Raw genomic sequence first — 21,995 nt, 5'->3', positions numbered from 1 at the left:
AGAAACACGCAGACACTCGCGACGCGCACGGCGACAGGCGCGCTCAGGACACCACGATGCGGTCTCGCAGTCCCCGCCGGCGCTCACGCGGGGACGCGCCACCCCATCCCCAGACCCAGGCGGTTCCTCAAGGGCTCAGCCGCAGCCCACCCAGGCTGCCCCTCCCCCCGAAGAGGCCTCCTCGCTCCCCTCCCCTCCCTTCCCCTCCTCTCCCCTCCTCTCCCCCTCCTCCTCCTGCGCCTAAAGATGTACAAAACACTACTCGGAATAAACCCGGGCTCGGGGCTCCTCCCTTCCCGCCCCCCGGCGCCGCTCCCCCATTCATTTTCGCCCGTCGCCGGGTAAGTCCCTCCCCCCGCGTAGCCCGGCCCCCGCCGCTCCCCGCCCGGAGACCGCGGCGCACTCGGACTTCCCTCTCCATTCGCCAGCCGCCGCGCTCCGGTCCCCACGGCTGCGAGCCGGCCCCGCGCGGGGGGAGGAGGCCAGCGCAGGCGAACGCGAGGGGGAGCGAGGGGGAGAGGGGAGAGGGGAGCGGGGAGAGCGAGCGAGCGAGCGCCGGGGCGCGGGGAGTAGTGGCCGCCTTCCGGAGCCGGGATTCATGCCTGTCCTCGGGACCAGCCAAGGGGACTTGACGGCTGAGTATGAGCCAGGCTGCTAGGAGCCAGGTGCCCTCACGCCTGCAGTCCCCGCGCCGTCCCCGGGATGCGAGCTGGACGCAGGGCTCTCCCAAGTTCCCACCGAACCGAATAAAAAGCGTCCGCCCGCAGCTCTCCGCCGAAGACGGACATTGACTCCAGGTAAGGCGGCGCCAGGCGCGGCGCCCCGCGGCCCGTCTGCCCTTGGAGACGGCCCCGGGCCGCTTTCGGGGGGCGCCCCGCCGCCCCGCCCCCCTTCCTCCCAGCACCCTTCGGCTCTTCCCTCGCCGCCTGCCTCCGCCAAGTCCGCTCAGGTTCCCGGGAAGGGGGTGGTGGGGGGGTGGGGGGTTGTTTTCTGGGGTGCGAAGGGTTAAATGCGGGTTTTAGTAAGTGGCATGTGTGCGCTCCCCGCGCGCTCCCGACGTGTGTACCATGGTGGAAACTTGATGTGGCGCTAGTGTGTGTTTGCGTGTGCGGCGTCGTTGGCGTTGGATGCGTGTGTTTGTGATGTGTGTGTGTGTGTGTGTGTGTGTGTGTGTGCGCGCCTTTTGTACGTACACGGGAGGGGTGAAGAGGTCCTATAACCTACTTAAGGCGCGATGCGTGTGTGCATGTTTGTACGTATGTGTTTGTATGTGTGCGCGCTTGTGTGCCTTTTAATTAGGTCTCCAGCTCACACGAAATGGGATCCTTACTATAGGATCACGCACGTAGCCACCGGGAAACCCGCCGTGGACTTCCTCTTGGGGCTCTGGGATGGGGCTTTGGGGAGGACTACGGAGATTAGGATGGCACCTTATAGAGCCAAATGTTGGTACCCTTGAAGGAAAATTCTCCAAAGGATGGAGACCTGCTACACTTGGACTCACCGTTTCGTATGAAAGAGAAATGGCCAAACCTTGAGGCAATGAGATGCTGTCACTTTAAATTCCGCACTAGGCAGACTCCAGGATTCTGATGGGAATTTGGAGTCGCTGGGCGGTGGGCGGCAGAGGAAGGGAGAAGTCAGCAGTGGGCTCCTTACCTGGGGCTTGACAAGTCTGGGATAGAGTCTACCCTGCTCCTTCATTTGTAATTGTAACAGCATAACAGCGCCTTCTGCTTCTGGTGCTTTGGGGGAGGACCGGGGACAGTTTGCATGGATACCCCTAAAGGAAATGGAGAGAGTCCTCAGGGACTTGCTCATCCATCATAGTTACACAGGATCTCAAATTCCTACAAAATTCATTTGGGGTAAGCGCTGGGTAGTATGGAAGGAGATGGATGGGGCACTTCCCTAGGACAGACTCCTCCTTCCGTCCCCATTTCACACAGGCTTGGGAAGCCCCACTTTAGGAGAATCTCTTCCTAAACTGTCCCTCCTCATGGCTCCCCTGGAGTTGGAGGATACTGGGATCAGGCAGAGAGGCAGTGCCTGTGTGTGTGTGTGTGTGTGTGTGTGTGTGTGTGTGTGTCAGCACTGAGGGAGACCTACGATTTGGGAAGGGGTTGTGGGTAGAGAACTCATGGCAGGATATGGCTGTAATTGACTTATTGAGTCATGTTGTCTATTTGCACCTCACATCTCTTGCTTGGCTCCAAAATACTGCCAAGGGCACAGGGGTGGTGGAAGGAGTCTCTGTGAGAGAGACAGTCCAGGCCAAGTCCCTCTTTCCTCTTTCCTCCACCTCCTAGGAGGCTCTCTAGGTAAGTCCCTTGGCCACCCTGGCTAGGTCCTGCTGGGCAGGGACTCTGGGGCCAGCCATTGATTTGATTCCTGGCTGCCTCTTACAGGCCTGCCCTACTCAGCAAAAATGCTGAGTTTTACTGCTGTTCATGCTTCCAGATTCGGCAGCTGTTACTTTTCCAAGGTAAGAGGCAGCCGCTCGGCTCTCAGAAGCAAGACTAGAGGAGGCCGGGGGCTGAGATGCTGGGACACAGCCTCTTGTCTCGCTGGAAAGGGGCCACTGAAAAGACCTTTTGGGAAAATGAAAGTAGAAATATACTTGTCTTAAACATTATTTATATGTATGTATATATGTATCTTCTGGGGAGAGATAAAAGCAAACATGTGTTGGCAGGAACCTGCCCTGGCGGGTGGGTGCCGGTGCTACCTGCAGGCACTTGCAGCCGCACCATTCTCTGGCCAGGGGCTGATACTGAAACTGAAGCCTCCACAGGGCCATGGGGAATCTGCTTCCAGAAACTCACCTCAGAGCAGAGCTCCCAAATTCCTTCTGGGTGGGGGGGGGGGTAAAGGCAGAGGAAGAGACGCGTGTAAGGAACTGCTCACATTTTCTCTCTTTTTCAATCTATAGACAATCAAATCTGGAAGGAATATGAAAGGACAGGCAGGACTCTGTGCCCAGGGAGGGGATGAGAATTCCCCAGCATTCTCTAGGGAGTTGGTGGTGTGCCCGGGCTAGAACCTGTGATGCCTGACGCCCAGATCACCGCCACACTGCCCAGGGGCTATATAATACTCCTCAGCCCTATCTTGTCACTGTGCTCCCACCCGAGACAATTGCTTGTCTTCTCTCATCAAACTTCTCATTTCAGAGATGCATGTCAAAGCTGCTCCATCTGGAAACGTGACCCCAGAAAGAAAGGGCCCAATCACTCTCCTCACTAGACAGACAGACAGACAGACAGACAGACAGACAAATAGACACACACAGGCACACACACATGCACACGCACATGCACACAAACATACATTCTTTCTCCAGTGCCTTCAGGGAATTGCAAACAGGAAGGGACCCAATACTGGCTATGACTATAGAGCCTCCAAACTGTACGTGAGCTCTTTATTAAGACGTGGTTTGCTTTCCATAGAGTCAAATGCACACCCTTCCAGCGATGCAAATACTTCAGGCAAATGAATGCCTTTATACTGAGAATCTTGCCCTTATTCACATTATACATCTCCCAGCCACAGGCGCCTGTGCGGGCACACATGCACACATGAGTCATACACACATGTGCCCACACAGATCCAGAAACCTTTCCTACTGGCTGTATTCCCCCAAAGGGAATTGCAACCTCCGCACCAAATCGTGTGCCCCCATATAAAGGCATCTCCCACAGGAAGACTGGGACTCAGTACCGGGGAAGGAGAACTATAAAGGCCTATGAAAGATAGGCTTTTGAGAAGTCAGAATCAGGGCCCACAGAAGTATGCTCCCAGACTCCAAGATGTGTGTTTCGGGGTGCAGGCAAGCTCTGAGAGGAAAAACATGGGGATTTCAGGCCCATCTGCAATAGAGGCTTTTCCGGGGCTGGATGGCACTTTAGTTCCCAGAAGGGGGAGCTGTGACTCCATTTCAGCCAAGGAGAAACAGCTCAGAGATTCTGAATCAGCTACGGGGCCCCTGTTGAGTTTAGATGGCCCAGCTGAGGCTGAAATGTATTTATTTGAAACAGTACAGGTGGGGACCTTAAAAACACTCTCCCCTGCTCAGTCCAATAAAAACACCTTGGTGCTTGCAAGAGTTTGTGCTACTGACCACAAAGTCCTCTATTTGTCTGGAAAGGTTTTTGCCCAAGGGGCCTTCAGTTGTGTGAAGAGACATTTTCTGATTTGCATCCTCTAGTTTGTCCCATCCTAATTCCTTAAACAAAATCACCCATACATAGCACCTGAACAGGCCACTAAGGTTAGACATATCCCGCCCTTCTCTCCCTGCATCGCACTTGCTAAATTCCAAAGGTTAATCAATTGGCCAGCGAACCCCTGGTAATCATGTTACACATTAGGTGGGGGTCGTGTGAAAAGGACAGGTCTCCAAATGCCGTTCCCCAAATAACCCTCCTTGTTTTCCATTCTAATCTTTCTGCAAGGAATACCTTTATCTTCTCTCCTCCATTTCCCAACCTCGGCATTTACTTTTAAAAATCCTACCCGTATTTCAACATCCAGCTCAAATGACCCTTTCAAGAAGTCTTCCCAAAACCTTATTTTGGAAGTAATCTCATTCCCCCCTGTTCATTCACATAATTTTTTCTGAAACTCTGTTTTAGCTGTGTCTCTGCTTTGTTTTATAGCTCTGTGGGTACATGTCTAGCTTGCCCTCTTCCATATGGTCTTTTTAGGAGCAATTTTTTTAAATCCCCAAGGACTGACACATAATAGTTGTTCTATAAATGTTGCTATTGCTGTTTTTCAGCCTCAACAGAAGCTGTAACACCCCACCACCCCCCCGCCGCCGCCCACTCCTTCATGTTCACTCAAAGCAGTGCAATCATGGCTTCAAGATTGCACCGCTGCACCCACAATGTAGGGATATCAGTGGTGAGTCAGACAGGTAAACTGACGTCCTGCTTGAAGTATTACCCTGCTGCATCCCAGGGTCCTTAGTTTTGTTCTCAGTTAATCTTTCTTCTCACCCAGTGAGGCAGATACAACCCCCGTTTACACAAGAGGCTATTGGACTCATGCTGGCTGGGTCCCTGGCCCAAGGCCACATAACCAGCAGGGAGATAAGATTGGAACCTCCCTCCTTGTTTCAGCGTCTTTCCAGTGTGCCACTGACTTAATGGTAACCACTGCGGATGGCAAACAGGATTGGGTTGTTCAAAAGGTGCTAGGAATAGCAAGGGGCTTATTATTAATTGTTTGGAATTGATGTTATGAGGGGTCAGGGAGTCATTGGATCAAAGAATCTGTGTTTTCCGGTTTCTCAATAACCAAACCTTTCTCCTCATTCAAGAATTAAGAATCCTTTTTGTAATATCCATAACCGATGGCCCCTTGGTCTCATTTTCAGTACTTTTAGCAACAGCAAACTCATCACCACGCAAAGCAGCCTATGTTGTATAGAAAGAGCTTTATTGGAGCCTTGACCCTAAGCCTGCTTCTAAGTCTCTGCAATCACACAAGTATTATTCTTTCCCAATGATCTGCCCGTCAGATATGATGGAAGCATGATCGTATCACCACCAGCATTGTCTTTTCGACTGGATGGGGCCATTTTTCGTGACATTCCCTTGGGCCCCTCACCAAGCTGGATATTGTCTTAGGGACATTATCTAGTTTATCTCACTTACAGGGTTTAGAAGCCACAAAAGCAGGTAGAGACGATTACAAAGTGTCATTTATTCATTCATTAACTCAACAAATATTTACTGGGTTCCTACTGTTTTTCAATCCTCTCTCTAGCCCAATGTTGTCAAATAGAACTTTCTGTGATAATGGATACGTTCTCTGGGCTGGCCATCATGATAGCCATTAACCACATGTGACTGCTGAACACTAAAATGTGTCTAGATTACTGGTGAACTGCATTTTAAATCTTATTGTTATTAATTTTGTTATAATTTAAATAGTTCCGTGTGACTAGTGTTCGTGAGCAGCACAGATCCAGACATTAGAAACGTCTCATGAACATGGTCCTATTTTCATGGAGCTCCTAGTCTAGTGGGGAGAGATGGACAATAACTGAGTGAAAAATAGATAAGCAAAATAATTTCACATAATGGTAAATATCAGGCAAATAATAATTTGGGGTTATAGGCTAGAAAGGAATGTAGATGTATAACTTTCAATAGGGTAGTCAGGAAAAACCTTCTCTGAGGGGGTGATGTTGCGGCCGAGATCTAAACAGAAGGAACCAGCCATGTGATTATGTGGGGAAAGGATACGAGAGGCAGAGACAGGAACAGAGATGAAGTCACTACACAGGGGCAAACTTAGGAAATCTAAGGGGTAGTGTGGTTGAGCTCTTGCATGAGACAAAGACTAAGAAAGGAAAGCAGGGGCCAGATCACAAAGGCCTTATACAGGATGAGGGGGTGAAAAGTCAAGACATCTGCCCTTGGAACCTCCCTGTTTGGGAAGCAGGTAGTCTGAGGATTTAGCTGAGCAGAGCTTGGAGACCGACAGAAGCTCATCACCAAGTACTTTCGATGGGTTTTCATCGTGTCCATATTTTATCACTCATCTCATGAACTCTCTCTGGTCCTGCTCTGAGTGCTACACGCTCCAGAAATCCCCAACTGTAAAGGGAGGGGGAGAAGCTGAAAGAGGGGAGATGGGTAGGAAATGAGGAAGGGAAGGGATACCTGGGGAGAAGGTAATTGAAGTGAAGTCTAGAAGCTGAAATGGGTTTGCATCAGCAAATATTTATTGCGTATCTTGTCTGTGAAAGGCCTGGAACAAAATGACTTTGGGGGTATGGTGATGAATCCTGCTAGGTGCTGGCAATCTAATAAGGAGATCTTCAAATTTGTAAATAATTGTCATTCACGGTCGACTGGTAGTTGTCATTTCAGAAGTTCTGTGGGGGTCTGGGGAAGTGGCGGTGATGGGGAGGAGGAGCGTGGCCAGCCGGTTAGGTCTTGGCGATCGGCGATTGTATCTTTTCACTTTATAGCCCTGTTCATTCTAAATGTCATATGGAAAGAGCTCAGGGACTCGGGGCACCTGATTCTAGCCCTGGCTCCTACCGCTGCCTACCTGGACCACCTTCCGAACAGATCGGGCCCCTTCCTGGGCTCGCCTTCTGCACATTGTGAAGGACCCAACTATGGCCTGTCGCACTGAAGGGGTGTGCAGAGCTCTTTGGAAATGTTGCGTGATGAAATTCTCGCGAAAGCAGAGAGAGACGCACGCACGATGGCCATGCTTCGTCATAAGGGCTGGGTGTCTTCTCAAAAATGAGCCAGTGTGAGGGAAGCCATAGCTCAGGGCACAGACCGTGGCTAAGACAGGGTGGCTGAGTGGGACGGATGTGCTGCTCTTGTACCTCTTCACATCAGAGTGATTAAGGGGTAGCTTGAGCGCCACCCTCCTGGAAGGCAGTAGCCTAAAAAGGCTGCCTGGAAACCCGCAGACAGTCCTTGCTACTGAGGGGGCAAAGAAGACAATTAAAAGATAATGAGGCCGAGGAAAAGTGAAATTAATTTCTTTCTTTTTTTTTTTTTTTTTCAATGAGGGTGGGGACCTTTGTCTCTCAAAGGAACTGTCTTTTAGAAATTGCAGGTGGACTTGAAGAGGATAGGCTAAATAGACCGAGTGTGAGGCAGTTAAGAGTGTAAATCACCCGGCCTGTCTGCTCTCCAGCAGGGGACACATAGGGAGAGAGGGCCTGGTGAGGACACCAAATATATCATTCTGAACAAACCCCGTTCTCCATTCGCAGAGACTTTTCTCACGGGTGCAGAGCTGCATACGACGGTGTGGGGACCATCTTGGGAGCAGCTGAGAGACTGTATCCCCCAAGGATGGGGAGGTAGATTCATAAGGCAATTAACAAAAGCAAGACGCAGTCGCTTTCATGTAAACTGCTAAGGTCGAAGCAACGGGGCTCCAAGTAAATGACCCATCTGAACAGCCAGAACCCTTTGTAGAGGTTAACCCAATACTGGCCCAGAAGGGTTTCTGAGGTAGAATTTATGTCGCCTTTCAGAGGTTCTGCGAATGAACCAGTGGGACCCTCGGTGAGAATCAGGGATCCTGGGGTACTGGGGAGCAGCGCGTTACAGGCTGCAAGCTGTTCGAGCAGAGGACGAGCGGGCATCCAGGATAGGATTGCTTTCTAGAGCACCCGCACTTCCGAGGGGTCAGGGCTCACAGCTCTGTCCCAAGAACCTGCAGTCCACTGAAGCAGGTGGGAACTCCTGTGGGCTGTGGAACTCCTAGAGACCCCGGGAACCCCAAGATAAACCTGAGAGAGCCGTCCAAGAGCCGTGACACACACCTCCCTTAAGTAAGTATGTTTGGTTTATGTGGTAGTGGAGAAGCTAAATTTCTCATGGAATTTGATGGGCTCGGAGTTTATAGGCACATCATAGGGGAAGACCTACAAGGAGCCTTGGCTGGCGCTTTCAAAAACATCTGCACCAAGCACAGGGGCCATTCCAACAATAACATCGGTGTTTTGGTATGATTAGGGATGTAAGGGAAAGATTAAAAAATAGATTACCCGGCAGGGGGTGGTAATACAGCTTTTCTGCTGGGGCAAATTTTGGAGGGATGACTCTTTGAGATAAAGTGGTTCTCATCAAATGCCATTGCCAGAGACGCCGAAGCAAGGGAGGGCTGAGAGGGCTCATAAATAATTTTATTCTGAATGCACATCAACTGGGCAGCATCATTGAAACTCCAGTGAAGCCTTGCAAGTGATTCTTGAAACCATTACCTGATCAGCCAGTTTCTTCCCCCCTTTCCTTTCCCATCCCGACAGCGGGAATTCCAGATTTAGGCAGAGCATAGGATAGAATTTGAGGGGCTTCTGGAAGGACCTTCTTCCACAATATTTGGAGATGGCCGAAATGTCACAATTATGAAACCATTCTTGGAGTGGCAAAGCGTATGTGCCAAGCATGTCATGCATTCTTTGTGCTGTAATGGGCACTTACCAGATCTGTACCCCAATGTCAACCTCTCAGTGAGGACCTCCCTTGCCCACCTATACAAAGGAGCAAGTCCTCTCCCACATGTCACCTGCCACCTCTATTGCACTCATCTGACTGCCGCATGTTTACCTATTTATTTATCTTCTTTCTCACTAAACTGTCAGCTCCCAGGAGGCGAGAGCAAGTCAGCTTTGATCACTGCTGTATTTACAGCTCCTAGAACAGTGTCTGGCACAAAATAAATGTTCATTAAACAATGCTTGTTTGGTTTTAAATGAAAGCATGAACATCACATTTCATAAAAGGCTGTATTCAACACAGATTTCCACCAATGCCACACAAGAGTGTCTTTTTCCCCCCCTGCATTCTTGCCAAGGCTGAATGCTGGCATTAGAAAAAGAAACAAAACAAAAAGCCTAAAAAACAAACAAACAAAAAACCCTGTTAATGCTATATGGCATGGCATTGCTATTTTTATTTTTTTGTTATTAAATGAACTTGAAGATTTCAAGTTTTTTAAAATAGATTTATTGGCCAAATGTGTCCCCCATTTGTATTTTTAGCTAGACGTCCCGAGCCCAGCTCACACTCTTACAGTAGATGATCTTCTGACCTTATCAGCACTCAAGTTCCGCTAATAGGGGAGACAGACTTGGCCTTGAACCTTTCTTCCTGTCTGTTGTTTTTATCTTTCCTACCTATTCCCAGCCCCGTTCAGTGTTCCTTTCTTTATACATACCTGTATGGGTGTGTGTGCATTTAAAGAGAAATATCATATATACACACACACACACACACACACGTACATATATGTTTTTTTCCTCTCTTGCAATTCATGTCACCTCCACCTTCCTACTTCACGAACTGCTTTTAAAAATGCTACTGTTACCAAAGGTGGCTTTGGCTATTCCACTCCCAAGAAAAATAAGACCTTAGCTCTGGCCAGGGTTTTACTCCATTTACTCCATGACTACCGGTCCTGGCCTCAGTAGCCCTTGAACTTCCACAGCTTAAAGGCGCAGATACACACACACACAGCGAAGGTTTGCCGCCGAGGCACTGTGAAGTTAAATTTCTATTTTAAGAGGCTATGAAGTTGGCAGCTAGAAAGCACTGGAAGAGAGGAAGATATTCATGGAGTTGACAGATAAAGGAGAGAAAGGAAAATGCAGGTTATTAAGGAGATTTAAGAGGCTTCCCTTCAGTGGTGCCATTTATAACATCTCCTGAAACGTGTGAGACGGATGCCTTTTTCGTTTAGATGTACACAACCAGGATGGAGGGCAGGGCCTGCGTGCCAGAGGGTTGAAGATTTGCAACAGTGGACCTGACCTAAGACAGCAGAGTCCCCGCAGCAATAATCAACCTTGATTTTGGGAGGCGGCCACGCTCCTAAGAGCTGGATGGTGCCTTAGAGGGTGGATGGCAGGAGGGCAGTTCGGTGAAAGAGCTTGATGTCTAGCGGCTGAGGGTAGGGGTTGAAGACCCGATGCTGTCACTTACTGTATAACTCAGAGCAAGTCCTTTCGCCTCTGAGCCCAACGTGCTCATCCGGAAAATGGGGAAAATAATTGCAACTTCAGGGTGTGGCTGTAAAGGGTAAAGGGGAGCTAAAGCATGGCAGACATGCCATGCGAGCACTTGGCAAAATACATGGTAGCAATGAGGAAGAGGGGAATCGTGAGGAAAATGGTGGTAAACACCGTTCACACAAGAGCCAGCAGCACCTGGCTGCCTGTCCGCCCCTGTCCCATATGCACGTGCTGAATACCTTGGTCTCGCAGCTTAGAAAGCCACATCAAGAGCTGCAGTGACACGGGCTGCAGAGGGCCAAGGTGGGAGAACCAACTCAGGTACTGCTGGAACTTAAAGAGAAAATGGTTTCTATCTAAAAAAATATGAGGAAGTTAGGCTAGACTATGATGAAGACAACTTTCAGCTCCAGTGACTCACGATCCTGTCTTTTTCTGGTTTCTGACCCATGGTAATACAGAGAAGATAGAAATCTGCCCCAGTCATTTGACATCTATCTGAGCGTTTTCCTACTCTCAGTCTCTCCCCAAGCTGCTGGTATCATATTGCCAAGAGGGGGACAGGGTTTGGTAAAAATGATTGAGCAAGCTCGTTTGCAAGGTAGTGCCTTGAACCTGGTAATAATCTCTTTCCTACAAGGCATTTCCAGTTGGAGAACATACCTGGGGTCATGGGCAACATTTCATCTAATGCAACAGAGTGTAATAATAATAAAAAGTAATAATAGTTAACATTTAAATAATGTTGATGATCTGCCAGGCATTGTTCAAAGCACCGATCATATAAACTCATTAAATCTCCACAATATCTCTTTGAGGAGTTGCTATTGTCACCTTCATTTTATAGATGAGGAAACTGGCACAGGAACATCAGGTAATCTGGCCAAGGTTGCAGAGCTAGCCAGCGGCAGAGCTGGCATCCAAACTTGTGCGTCCGAGCTTTCAACCATATTTTCAAGTCAGGCAGAAAGAGTCCAAATCTTTGACAGGTCATCGAGTCAGCGTTGCCCTTGGACAAATGGCATCACTGCGCTGAGCCTTGGTTTCCACATCTCTAGATTGGGCGATGTAACATCTGCACTTGAACTTGCTGAGAATATTCAACAAGTCACTAAGAGTGGTAGTAGAGGAGCACATTCACAAGTTAGAGAGAGGAGTGAAGCTAGGGAACGTGACCTGTAAAATGGGGCGAACAGCAGTACCACCCTGACAGTGCTGCTGTGAGAATGAATGTCACATATAAAGCACTTAGCAACATGCCTCATGTACAGTAAGTGCTCAGTAAATGACATTCATGACGTTTATTGACATGGACATGTTTTTTGTATGACATACTATGTATAGCATGGCTCTTTTATGAGATGCACCTTAGTATTGGGGTGGTTATCTTTGGGTGATAGGTTAGGAGGGAACTTAATTCTCCCTTTTATGATTGCCTATATTTCCTAATATTTCTCTAATGAATAGGTGTTATGTGGGTATTTAACATTTTAAGGAGTAGAATTTGGAGGATCAGCGAGGCAGTCTGATAGGAGACACACGTGCGCAGCCTGAGATAATGCAGAGAACTGGTACTGAAATTGGAGTTACAGCAAGTTAGGGAGCAGAGAGGAGTCTGTCTGTGTGAGCCACGAAGGTTGAGTAGCCAGTTGGATAGGTGGAGGAAGGGCATTCCACCTAGAGAGTGGGAGAGGAAATAGTTCCAAGTGGCTGGAGAGCATGCGAAGGGGTGGAGCTTTAAAGACTTGGAACTCATATTAGGTAATCTGTGTTTAAAAAATTGTTGGTAGCTGTTAAGAAAATACTTGACTTGATTAGATCTGGGATTAAGGAACATAAGGAGGAGAGGAGGGGGAAGTCTGGTGGCCCTTTAGCAGGTTATGGTAATGGTTCAGATGATAGAAGATGTCCTTGGCTAGGGCAGAGACAGGGGAGTGGAAGGATGGGAAAAACACTGTGATGGTGGGACAAGGTGGAGGGAGGGGTTAAGGATGACTTCCTTCGAGGTTACGCAACATCTAGGCCTGTTCTCTCTAAATAGTGCTTCTAAAACCAGCAGGGTCTCAGTGATCTCTCCTTGGGCTGTGAAATTCTTAAAAAATAAAAAAAAAAAGAGTTCTCAAAACAGAATTAAGTTTAATTTGCTTTAATTGAAAAATAAACACATGCGACATATAGCACTCTCAAAAGAGCTAGAAAATGAAATGAACATTTGGGTGTGGTAGGCCCTCCATGATTGGAAATCCTGAAAGGAGAATTGGTGTTGATTGACAAAGTGAATTCAGAGTTAAATTCAGGAACGGGAGGTGTAAGCCTTTTCTCAAGGCCTTGGTTTGTATTATTATTATTAAGAACATGATATGGCAGTCAAGGGGTAAAGGAAGGAGCGCTGAGCTTGGGCCAGAAAATTTAGATTGTGTGCTTTTCTCTCTTACTTTAATTGCGTGATCTTTGGTAAGTTGTTTTGTTTCTTAGCCTCAGGCTCCTCCTCTGTAAAATGGGGTGATAATCCGGAGAGCACTGGATTCCAGTGAGGACTGTGTACCGATTACGCTTGGGCATTCTAGTGCTCTGTTGGGAGATGATGGAGGAGAGGTGAAGGAAGGAGGGAAAGGTGGAGGAAGGTTGGGAAGAGGCAGTGGAAGGGGAAGACGAAGAGAGCTACAGTGAGTCGAATCGACTCAGTGCGCCGCACAGCATCATTGAGCGCCTTCTAGGCTCAGGCCTTGTGTTACCCTAGGAGATGAAATGGTAAGCAACAGCTGAACCTGGCCTCTATGGCAGCTGTATTCCAGCCAGAGATATTCTCCATCTCTGGGCCATGGGATGGCATCCAGGAGGAAGACTGGGCAGAAGCAGGTGTTCGGAAAGCCTTGAGATGTGTTTTAGGAGCTCTTACGGGCCATGTTTCTCTCTTTCACAACCACTCGGTCTTCCCTATTCACGTATAGATAATTTGACCCTGACTTAGGTTCCGCCTGTCCCATGGGGAAGAGTCTGATAAACACATTTGCATCCAGGCTTGGAACTGTAAGCTCAAAGTGTCGGAATCTTATAATATTGGCATCTTAGAATCATAGTTGTAGAATTTTAAGATCTATCAAACCTTGGAATCGGAGAATCTTAGAATAGTAAAGACTCAAGAGTCAGACTCTCATGGACTCATAGGATGTAATATTTATAGAATATAAAAATAAATGCTTAGTACCACCAAATCTTAAAAATCATAGAATCATGAAATTAAAGTCTTTTAGAAGAGAATTGCATTTTATGGTTATCTGGTCCACCCTCCTGCCCAGTTAATGGAAAATATTAAAATAGCATTAAAAGTATAAACAGCCCCAGCCAGGGTGGCTCAGTTGGTTGAGCATTGTCATGTGCACCAAAAGGTTGCCAGTTCAATTCCCAGCCAGGGCATATACCCAGGTTGCAAGATTGATCGCTGGTGTATACGGGAGGCAACCAACCGATGTTTCTCTCTCACATTGATGTTTCTCTCTCTCCCTCTCCCTTCCTCTCTAAAAAGTCAATAAAAACATTTTTTAAAAAGAAAAAAAAAGAATACAAACATTCTTGAGAATCTTTATACAGGAAAAACATGGCCATAAGGAAAATATAATGCCTAATAACAGTAATGGTGAATATGTTGACCCAGGGGCACTGATGATGGAGACAGGTGGAGTTTCTGAATATTGTAAAAGCTCCTGGTGGGGTGACCGTTGACTTTACTGACATATGAAACAAACACTTATCTTAATAGAAAACTTGAAGCAAAACAGGAATGAATGACTTTGCTCACTGGCCATCCTGCTCTGTAATTATTCATGTTGGCCCATCTTAGCCATGCCTTCATTTTAGAAAATAGTCCCCTAACTGTTGGCCTCCTTTCTTTGGACTGTAAGCTCCAGGAGGTTAGTAGTGATATATGGTTCCATCTGACTTCCGTAAGGTTTCTAGAAGTGTTTAGCATACCAGGGCTTTTTCGGCATCCAGTCTGTCTGTCCTTTCCCTCAGAGGTTCCTCTTGTATACACGTGGTGCACTGTCGTTGGTGTGCGTCCCTGCTTATGTTTCCTCTGAAGTATTGTTTTGCCAAGATTTTTTTTTTTTCAATTTTAACTTGGCACCCATTTTGTGTGTAGCAGTTGTTTTTTTCCACATTCTCTCACAGGACCTCCGATCGAATGGCATATTTTGACAAGTACGGGAAGAACCTGGCTTAAAGAAGTGTGTAGGGTGTGTAGAGCCCTTTGCTGTATACCACAGAAGCTGTGGTGTGTGCGTGTGTGTGTGTGTTTACACGTGTATGCATGCGCTGCTCCCATACAGTGTGAATTTAGGTATTTTTCACGTGAGTGTGCAATTGCATTTGAATGTATTCGTGGCTCCCTGTGTGCACGCACATGTGGATAACCTAATGTGGAAATGAATGTGCTCATGAATAGTAAGCTATGTAAATGAATGTGTGGCTTTCGCATACCTTTGTTGCACATCTACTGTGTTTCTGACAGTGAAGTAAGTGCTTTCATGGATGCTACTGTATTTGATCTTACAACTATGAGGTAGTTATTGTAGGCATTACAGTTTCTATTTTGAAGATGGGTCAGCGAAGGCTCTTAGAATTGAAGCGATCAGGGGCTGGTATTTGAAATGGAGCCTCTCTGTTGAAGACTTTTTTGCTAATATGTTTTTGATTGGAGTGTACAGGTGTGTGAATCCAGGTTGTGTGTGTGTGTGTGTGTGTGTGTGTGTGCTCACGCTCATGGACGTGGGTCTGCATACATTTCTTTTTCTCAGATGCATTTCTTTGTATGCATGGATGTGTAAATATATGAATATGCATATAGTAAACACACAGGCGCTGGCTGAAACGATAACCATCCAGCAAAGTAAATCAATGTGGTTGGTCTTGGGGGCCAGGGGAGTGTGGCCGGAGTGAGCTGTAGGGGGAGAGCATCCGAGAGACAGGATCTGTTCCCAGGTTTTCCTGCCCACGTGTTTCCCCTCCCCTGCTCGTCCCCGCAGTTTCCTTCGCTGGGGTTTTCTCAGGATACCATCTGAACCCACGTAAATCTCAGGCAGCCTGACACCCAGCCAAGCCACATAAACATTCCCATCCACGGCACTGACACTCCAAGGGGCTGGAATAGAACTTTGAAATTCTCCTTCACTTTTAATTAAAAAAAGATTTAGGTCAACCCTGGGTTCCCAGTTCTTTTTAACTGCGTCGTTGTATTTTTATTGTTGCAAATGTGACGCACCGATCCATCTTCCTTGTAACGCTTCTCAGTTTCGGCTCCATCTGTTGAAGAGAAAACATTTGCAGAAATCTCTCGGCTTCTCTCCAAGGGCTGAACTTCAGTTGTAGCAAGGAGTGCAGTGCAGGAAATGGGGCTGGCCGTCGGTGAAATCAGGAAATTGGAAAAATCTGTTTTCAGCATCTTTTAGATCATCATTGGCCCAAGCTGAAGCTTCTCCCATGTGCCAGGCCGATGCCACTGTGTCCCCCTGGGCATGCTGGGCACCCCACATTTAGGGTTTTTCACTCTTCTTTGCAACAGAACCATCGATTCTGTTTTCATTTGTTTGTCCCCTCTTCGAAGCTAGATTCTACATAGTTTTTCTAATAAACTATTGTTAGTTCTTAATAAGGACTGTTTGTTATGGAAGCGGATGGACTAGGCATTGGAGGACTTGAGTTCAAGTCTTTACTTTGCCACGTTTGAACCTGGCAAACCACTCAAACTCTCAGAGTTGAGATTTCCTGGGAAAGCCCCACGATGCTGTGAGGATCGAATGGGTTAATTAAAACCCAAATGCTCTGCAAACTGTGAAGTGCTGCTCTCATGCTACACATCGGAAACCCTGCTCTTCCTTTGTGGCTTCATTTTGCTTGCTCAGTCTTTCATTTGTTAGTTATGGGGCACCACTGGATGAGCGCTACGCACCGGGTCCTGCTTTGGCGTGGGTGAGACTGACATGAATGAGGCAAAGTGCGTACCCCGCCAAGCCCACATGTCTGACATCATAGTAGGCACTGACACAGAGGCATGAAGAGGCTGTGGTTTCCTCCTGGGCGGTCAGGGGATTCTTCAATATTCAGTTCAAGCGATGACCTTGAACTGAATATCAAAGAATAAGCAGTTTATTAGGTTTGGTAGGGGGATAAAGTAGGAGAGCACTCTTGGCAGAGGGATTGGCTCAGGAAAAGGTAACAGAGGAGTAAAACAGGTTGGGACCTGCTGAAAATATCAGCGGGGAACCTAGAAAGCAGAGGCAGAGATGCTGGGAAGAGGCATGGGTAATAATGGGGCGAAGTGACAACAGCTTATCGCTGACATTTAGAGGTGGGAGGGGGCCATTGATAGATGCCATCAAGGAAGTGACCCAATGTGATACTTTGATTTATAGTAAGAAACGTATATCGGTCTCCATCTTCCTTTCTGGCTCCTTTCAAGAGCTTTGAAAACCCTTGGAATGTCCTCAGTGATGAGAGAGGTAAAGGTGTCTTTTGTTATGTTAGTGAGACAACTTTGGGAAAACCTGGATGGGTGCCTGTGGCCTGTGGAGCCAACCTTGTGATTAAGGGGGTTGACACTTTCAGCTCCACCCCCCTGACCTCTGGGGAAGGGAATGGAGCTGGGGGTTGAATCCTTCAGCAATGGGTAATGAGTTCATCAGTCATGCCCATGCAACGAAGCATCCATAAAAAACCCCAAAAGGATAGGATTTGGAGAGCTTTCAGGTTGGCGAACACGTGCAGGTGCTGGGAGGGCGGTGCACCCGGAGAGAGCAGGGCAGCCCTGTGCCCTTTCCCCATACTGTGCTCCATGCATCTCTTCCATCTGGCTGTTCCTGAGTTACATCCACTTATAATAAATCAATGATCTAGTGAGTAAACGAGTTCCCTGAGTTCTGTGAGCTGCCCCCGCAAATTAATCAAATCCAAGGCGGGAGTCTTGGGAACCTCTGATCTGTATCTGGTTGGTCAGTCAGAAGCGCAGGTGGGCTCGAAAATGGCATCTGAAGTGTTGGGGAGGGACATTCTTATAGGACTGAGCCCTTAACCTATGGAATCTAACGCCATCTCTGTGCAGATGATGTCAGAATTGAGTTGCTTGTGGTTGGTGTGGCAACCACCCTCCCCCCACTCACAACACACATTGAAACAGTCTCAGGACACCAAAAGACCCAATTATAATGATAGCTGCCTTTTACTAAACACTTAACTATATTTGAGGCAGACACTGTGTTAATGATTTACATTAATCATTTTATTCAAGGCCCCCAAAAATAAGGTGCTATGGGAGAGGTGCCATTTTGACTGATGTGGGAACTGAGGTTAAAAGAGTTAGCATGACTGGCCAGCTAGGCAGTGGGTTCCACAGTTTGAGCCCAAACTAGGCCTGTCTACCTGTAATGTGTGCTCTGTTATCCAAATTGGCATTTTAAGAGTATCTGGTTAGCTCTGGAAAGGAGCTGGGAAAGGGGGAGAGGCTGAGCAAGTAACAATTGTGGTTACTCTGAGGGTAAGAAAATCCTTACAACTCTAAAAAGAAGTCACTCTGATTGTGAAATTTCAGGCAAAATTTTCAGCGTTTTCAGGGAGACATTTTGGAGCAAAGAGGAAAGTCCATGTGGGCAACTTCCTGGAGCACCCAAGGGAGGAGATGGGGATCTGGGAGGAAGTGGGGTCTTCAGGCCTCTTTCTAGATTTGTGGATGCCGGGACCCACCCCTCAGTCCCATGTGGGTCTGTCGCCGCCACCTCTGCCCATCGGACTTTTCTTCCTGCGCGCCTTTTTGTGCTCTTCTCCTCTGGTCAAGACTTGTAGATTGATGGCACTTAAATGCTGGTCTAAAATTTGTGTCTACATGTGAGGAGCAATCTTTTATTTCGAGATTATGCCCTCCCTATTTTTTGTTGTTGGGTAAAATGTTTGTTCTCTTATAAAATGCTGGTAATAGTAATTACAATTTCTGTTTAGTTAAATGACCTTTTCTAGAACAAGAATATATTGATAACTTCATGTTGGTTCAGAAAAATTGGTTTTATAAATTCGACTCAGCTATGGAGCTTGAAAGACTGATGTTGATGCTATAGTGACACAGAATAAGTCCGTTTCTCATTCCACATTCAGCTCCAGAACAGTATTATCATATCTTTGTGTATTTTATCATCTCTTATAATACCTTAGTAATGTCTTGCTCATAGTAGGTCATCATTAAATGTGTGGTAAAGTAGGTGAATCTTTGGGTAATCAAACATGTACTATGTTCAGGTCTGCTTGATGTGGTGAAACATACACTATATTGTAAATAAATTTCAGTTTGATATGAAACTTACAGTCAAGGCTTCAGAGTTGAGTAAGCGAGTGGTTAAGGGCTCAGGTTCTGGAACCAGACTGCCTGGGTGTGAGCCCACTAACTAGCTATATAAATTCAGGCAGGGTACTTAACAATGTACTACTTCACTTACCTGATCTGGAAAGTGGTATAATAAAAGCCTCATAGAGTTGTTGTGAAGACTACATGAGTTTACCCAGGTAGAGATTTTAGAGCAGTGCTGAGACAGGAAATGCTCAGTAAATGGCAGCTCTCATCATTAAGAGTCACATTGTCAGAAATGATGGAGTTGGGAGCCCAGGTTGACATGGATCAGAAGACTGGGTCCATGTTCCTGCTCTACAACCTGTTGGTTGAGTAAACTTGGAAGTCACCTAACCTCAAATTCAGCACTAACCGTCAGTAAGAATTTAGAGAAAGCTAATGTGTGTAGGATGGAGAAGTTGAAAAGCCTCCATTGAAGAGGGACCTTAGAGGATGAGCTGGGTATTGCTGTAGAGAAGGCAGTGAGATAGGTGGCCCAAAAGCTGAAGTAGCCTATGGAAAAGATGTAGAGCCATCTCATTTCCTCTTTCTGGAAAGTTCTTTGAAGCATTAGTAAGATTATTGGTTTCTCTTAGGATGGAAGATATTGAAACTCTTGCATTTGATAGGACATGCTTTTTCATAGACACACCCAGAAATAGAATTTCCATTCTCCCAGGAATTTACTGCCATGATGAAAAACTCTTCTTGTCATAAGGGGGCTGATGAAAAGATGAAATTAACGTTGACAATGGAATGAAGGGAACTAAAGTTGTTAGAATGTTGTTCAGGGTCTGGAATTGTTATCAAGTACACTTAAGACAGGATCAGTCTGGAAAGGGCTTCGGTGTGATGTGTGTGGAGTCAGATGTGTGTTTGTGAATATTCAATGAGACAGAGGTTGTGGCTGCTTCCAGCTCTCTGGATTTTGTTTGCTGCCAGAGATTAGGCTGCCATCTGGATAATACCTGCCTCTAAGATGTTACATGGATTCTTGCTGAATTTTAGAAGTTGGTCAACAATTCCTTCTGTTTATTTTTGTGCGGGGAAGAAATAAAGGCTGGAACATTGAGGTTATCAGAGGAGACTGGTCATGTGGGGCGGAGGCAGGAAGTCTGAGGCTCTGTTTTTTATGTGCTTGGGGGATCTTGGTAAGCCACAGCAGGGGCTGGGTTGAAAAAAGACTAGGCATGAACAGAGGATGCTGAATGGGTAACCTGATGGAGTGCCCCTCTTAGTGAAATAAAGGCATTTGCACAATTGGATGGTGGCTGTGGCATTTGAGGCTGAATGTGTGGTGAGAAACTGAGAGGTGGGGGTATGTTAAAAACCTCAGCACTGGGTATCAGGTAAGCATTTTAACTGGAGCATCTTGGAAATCTGTCCACATGTGTCTCAGTGGCTCAGTGGTTGAGCATCTACCCATGAATCAAGAGGTCACAAGTTCAATTCTTAGTCATCTTAGTCAGGATACATGCCCTGGTTACGGGCTCAGTCCCCCAGTAGGGCGTGTGCAGGGGGTAGCTGATCAGTGTTTCTCTCTCCCTTTGATGTTTCTATCCCTCTGTCCCTCTCCCTTCCTCTCTCTCTAAAATCAATAAAAACATATTAAAAAACAATCTATCCATATGCTCACACATTCAACTATTCATGCAATGAACATGCATAGAAAGGCTCCTCTTTTTGCTAGAGGCTGTGGTTAAAATGATATATTCCTGTTCCGGAGGAGTTTAATCAACTGATAAATAAATGGCATACACCTACTGTGTGCTAAGAGCTGGTGATAAAAGTGAGCAAGACAGTATGACTTCTACTTTTAAGGAGTTTATAATTCTGGAGAAAGATTAATATTAATCAGATAGAGGATAATATGAGAGTACTAGAATATTTATATGTATATAGATATCCCAAATAATAAAAATAATAGTAATAATAATGTATATTTATTCAGCATTTGCTATGTGAGAGGCACAGTACTAAAACATTTTCTAAGTACTGTCTCAACTAATTCTTTCTGCCTCTTTTTGAAGTAGGCAGAATACAGTTATCCAAATTTTACCAATAAGAAAATGGATTCAGGGAAGTTAAATAAGTTACCTAAGGAAACAAAACAATAGCAGCAGACTGGGAAACAAACTGAGGACTTCCAGCGCCCTTCCCCTTAGCTTCTTTCCGTCTGCCCCGTCTCCCCAACAAGTAGTAGGGACTCTGGAGGAAGGGGCAGCTACATGGGTGGGCTCTGAGATGGGGCAGAGGCAGGACAAATGCCTAAGCTGGATACCATAGGCTTAGTGACCGTTCATCAGAAGGACACGTCTGGGAAGAGCATTTCATGGTGTGAGAACGACTGGGAGGTCTGCACCATCCCAGGCCTTTGAGGACGAGTAACTAGCTCTGAGTAGATGGTTGGGGGCAGCCAGGGAGTCTGGGCAGGAGGGGGTCACTCCAGTCCCTTCACACGAAACCCTGGGCAGGTAACAGTGGCTCAGATTTCAGTCTCTGCCCAGGACCCCTCTAGGGACCCAGTGAGGGAGGGAGGGTTCACTGACCTGATTAGGAGCCACCCTGCAGAGATAGCCATAGGGAAGGAAGGACGAGGCGGGTCTTAAATGTGGAAAGATGGGCTTGGAGGGTTAAGAGGTTTAAGAGCTCCTTTGAGGGGCAGGGGCGGCTTTCAGACAGGGTGCTGTGCAGGAGCAGGACACATTTGGAAGGAGTCAGATCCGTCCAGTTCCACGTACGTGCAGTGAGGGTGGGGGATGCGAGTGGGTGAGCAGGGGAGAAAGGCTGCATGGGGCCGGGCGGGCCAGGAGCAGTGGTTAAGTTGCGGGTTTATGACTTGGAGAACGCGACCCAGGTAGCCAGCTTTCTCTCACTGATGTGCTTTTAATCGGATGTTCTTCGAAAATTTGCCCTTCGCTGACTCCATACCTCATTCCCCGGAGGCTGTGCGGAGCGATCTGTTTGCACCTGCACTTTATATAGCTGAGGGGCCCTTTCCTGTCACACGTGGTGGCTCACGTCTTGGACACAGCACAACAGCCGAAGTGCCACGGTGCTGAGTGACCCGGAGGCTGCTCTGCTTGACACTGTGCCCTGTAATAACAGGAAGCGTTTAGCGCACAC

At 47.1% G+C, this 21,995-nt stretch overlaps 1 protein-coding gene across 1 annotated transcript in view; it reads left to right on the top strand.

Moving 5' to 3' along the window:
* The first annotated feature begins 522 nt into the window (after positions 1-522).
* BRINP1 (BMP/retinoic acid inducible neural specific 1) overlaps positions 523-21,995 on the top strand; it is a 145,629-nt gene continuing 124,156 nt past the window's right edge. The window contains exon 1 of the mRNA XM_081151561.1: positions 523-797. The gene's annotated coding sequence lies outside the window, so the exon portion shown is untranslated. The remainder of the gene's footprint in view (positions 798-21,995) is intronic.

The sequence above is a fragment of the Miniopterus schreibersii genome (assembly GCF_964146895.1).
Source record: "Miniopterus schreibersii genome assembly, chromosome: 11".
Lineage (NCBI taxonomy): Eukaryota > Metazoa > Chordata > Mammalia > Chiroptera > Miniopteridae > Miniopterus > Miniopterus schreibersii.
The sequence above is the reverse complement of the archived record's forward strand: the minus strand, read 5'-3'. Positions and strand labels throughout refer to the sequence as shown.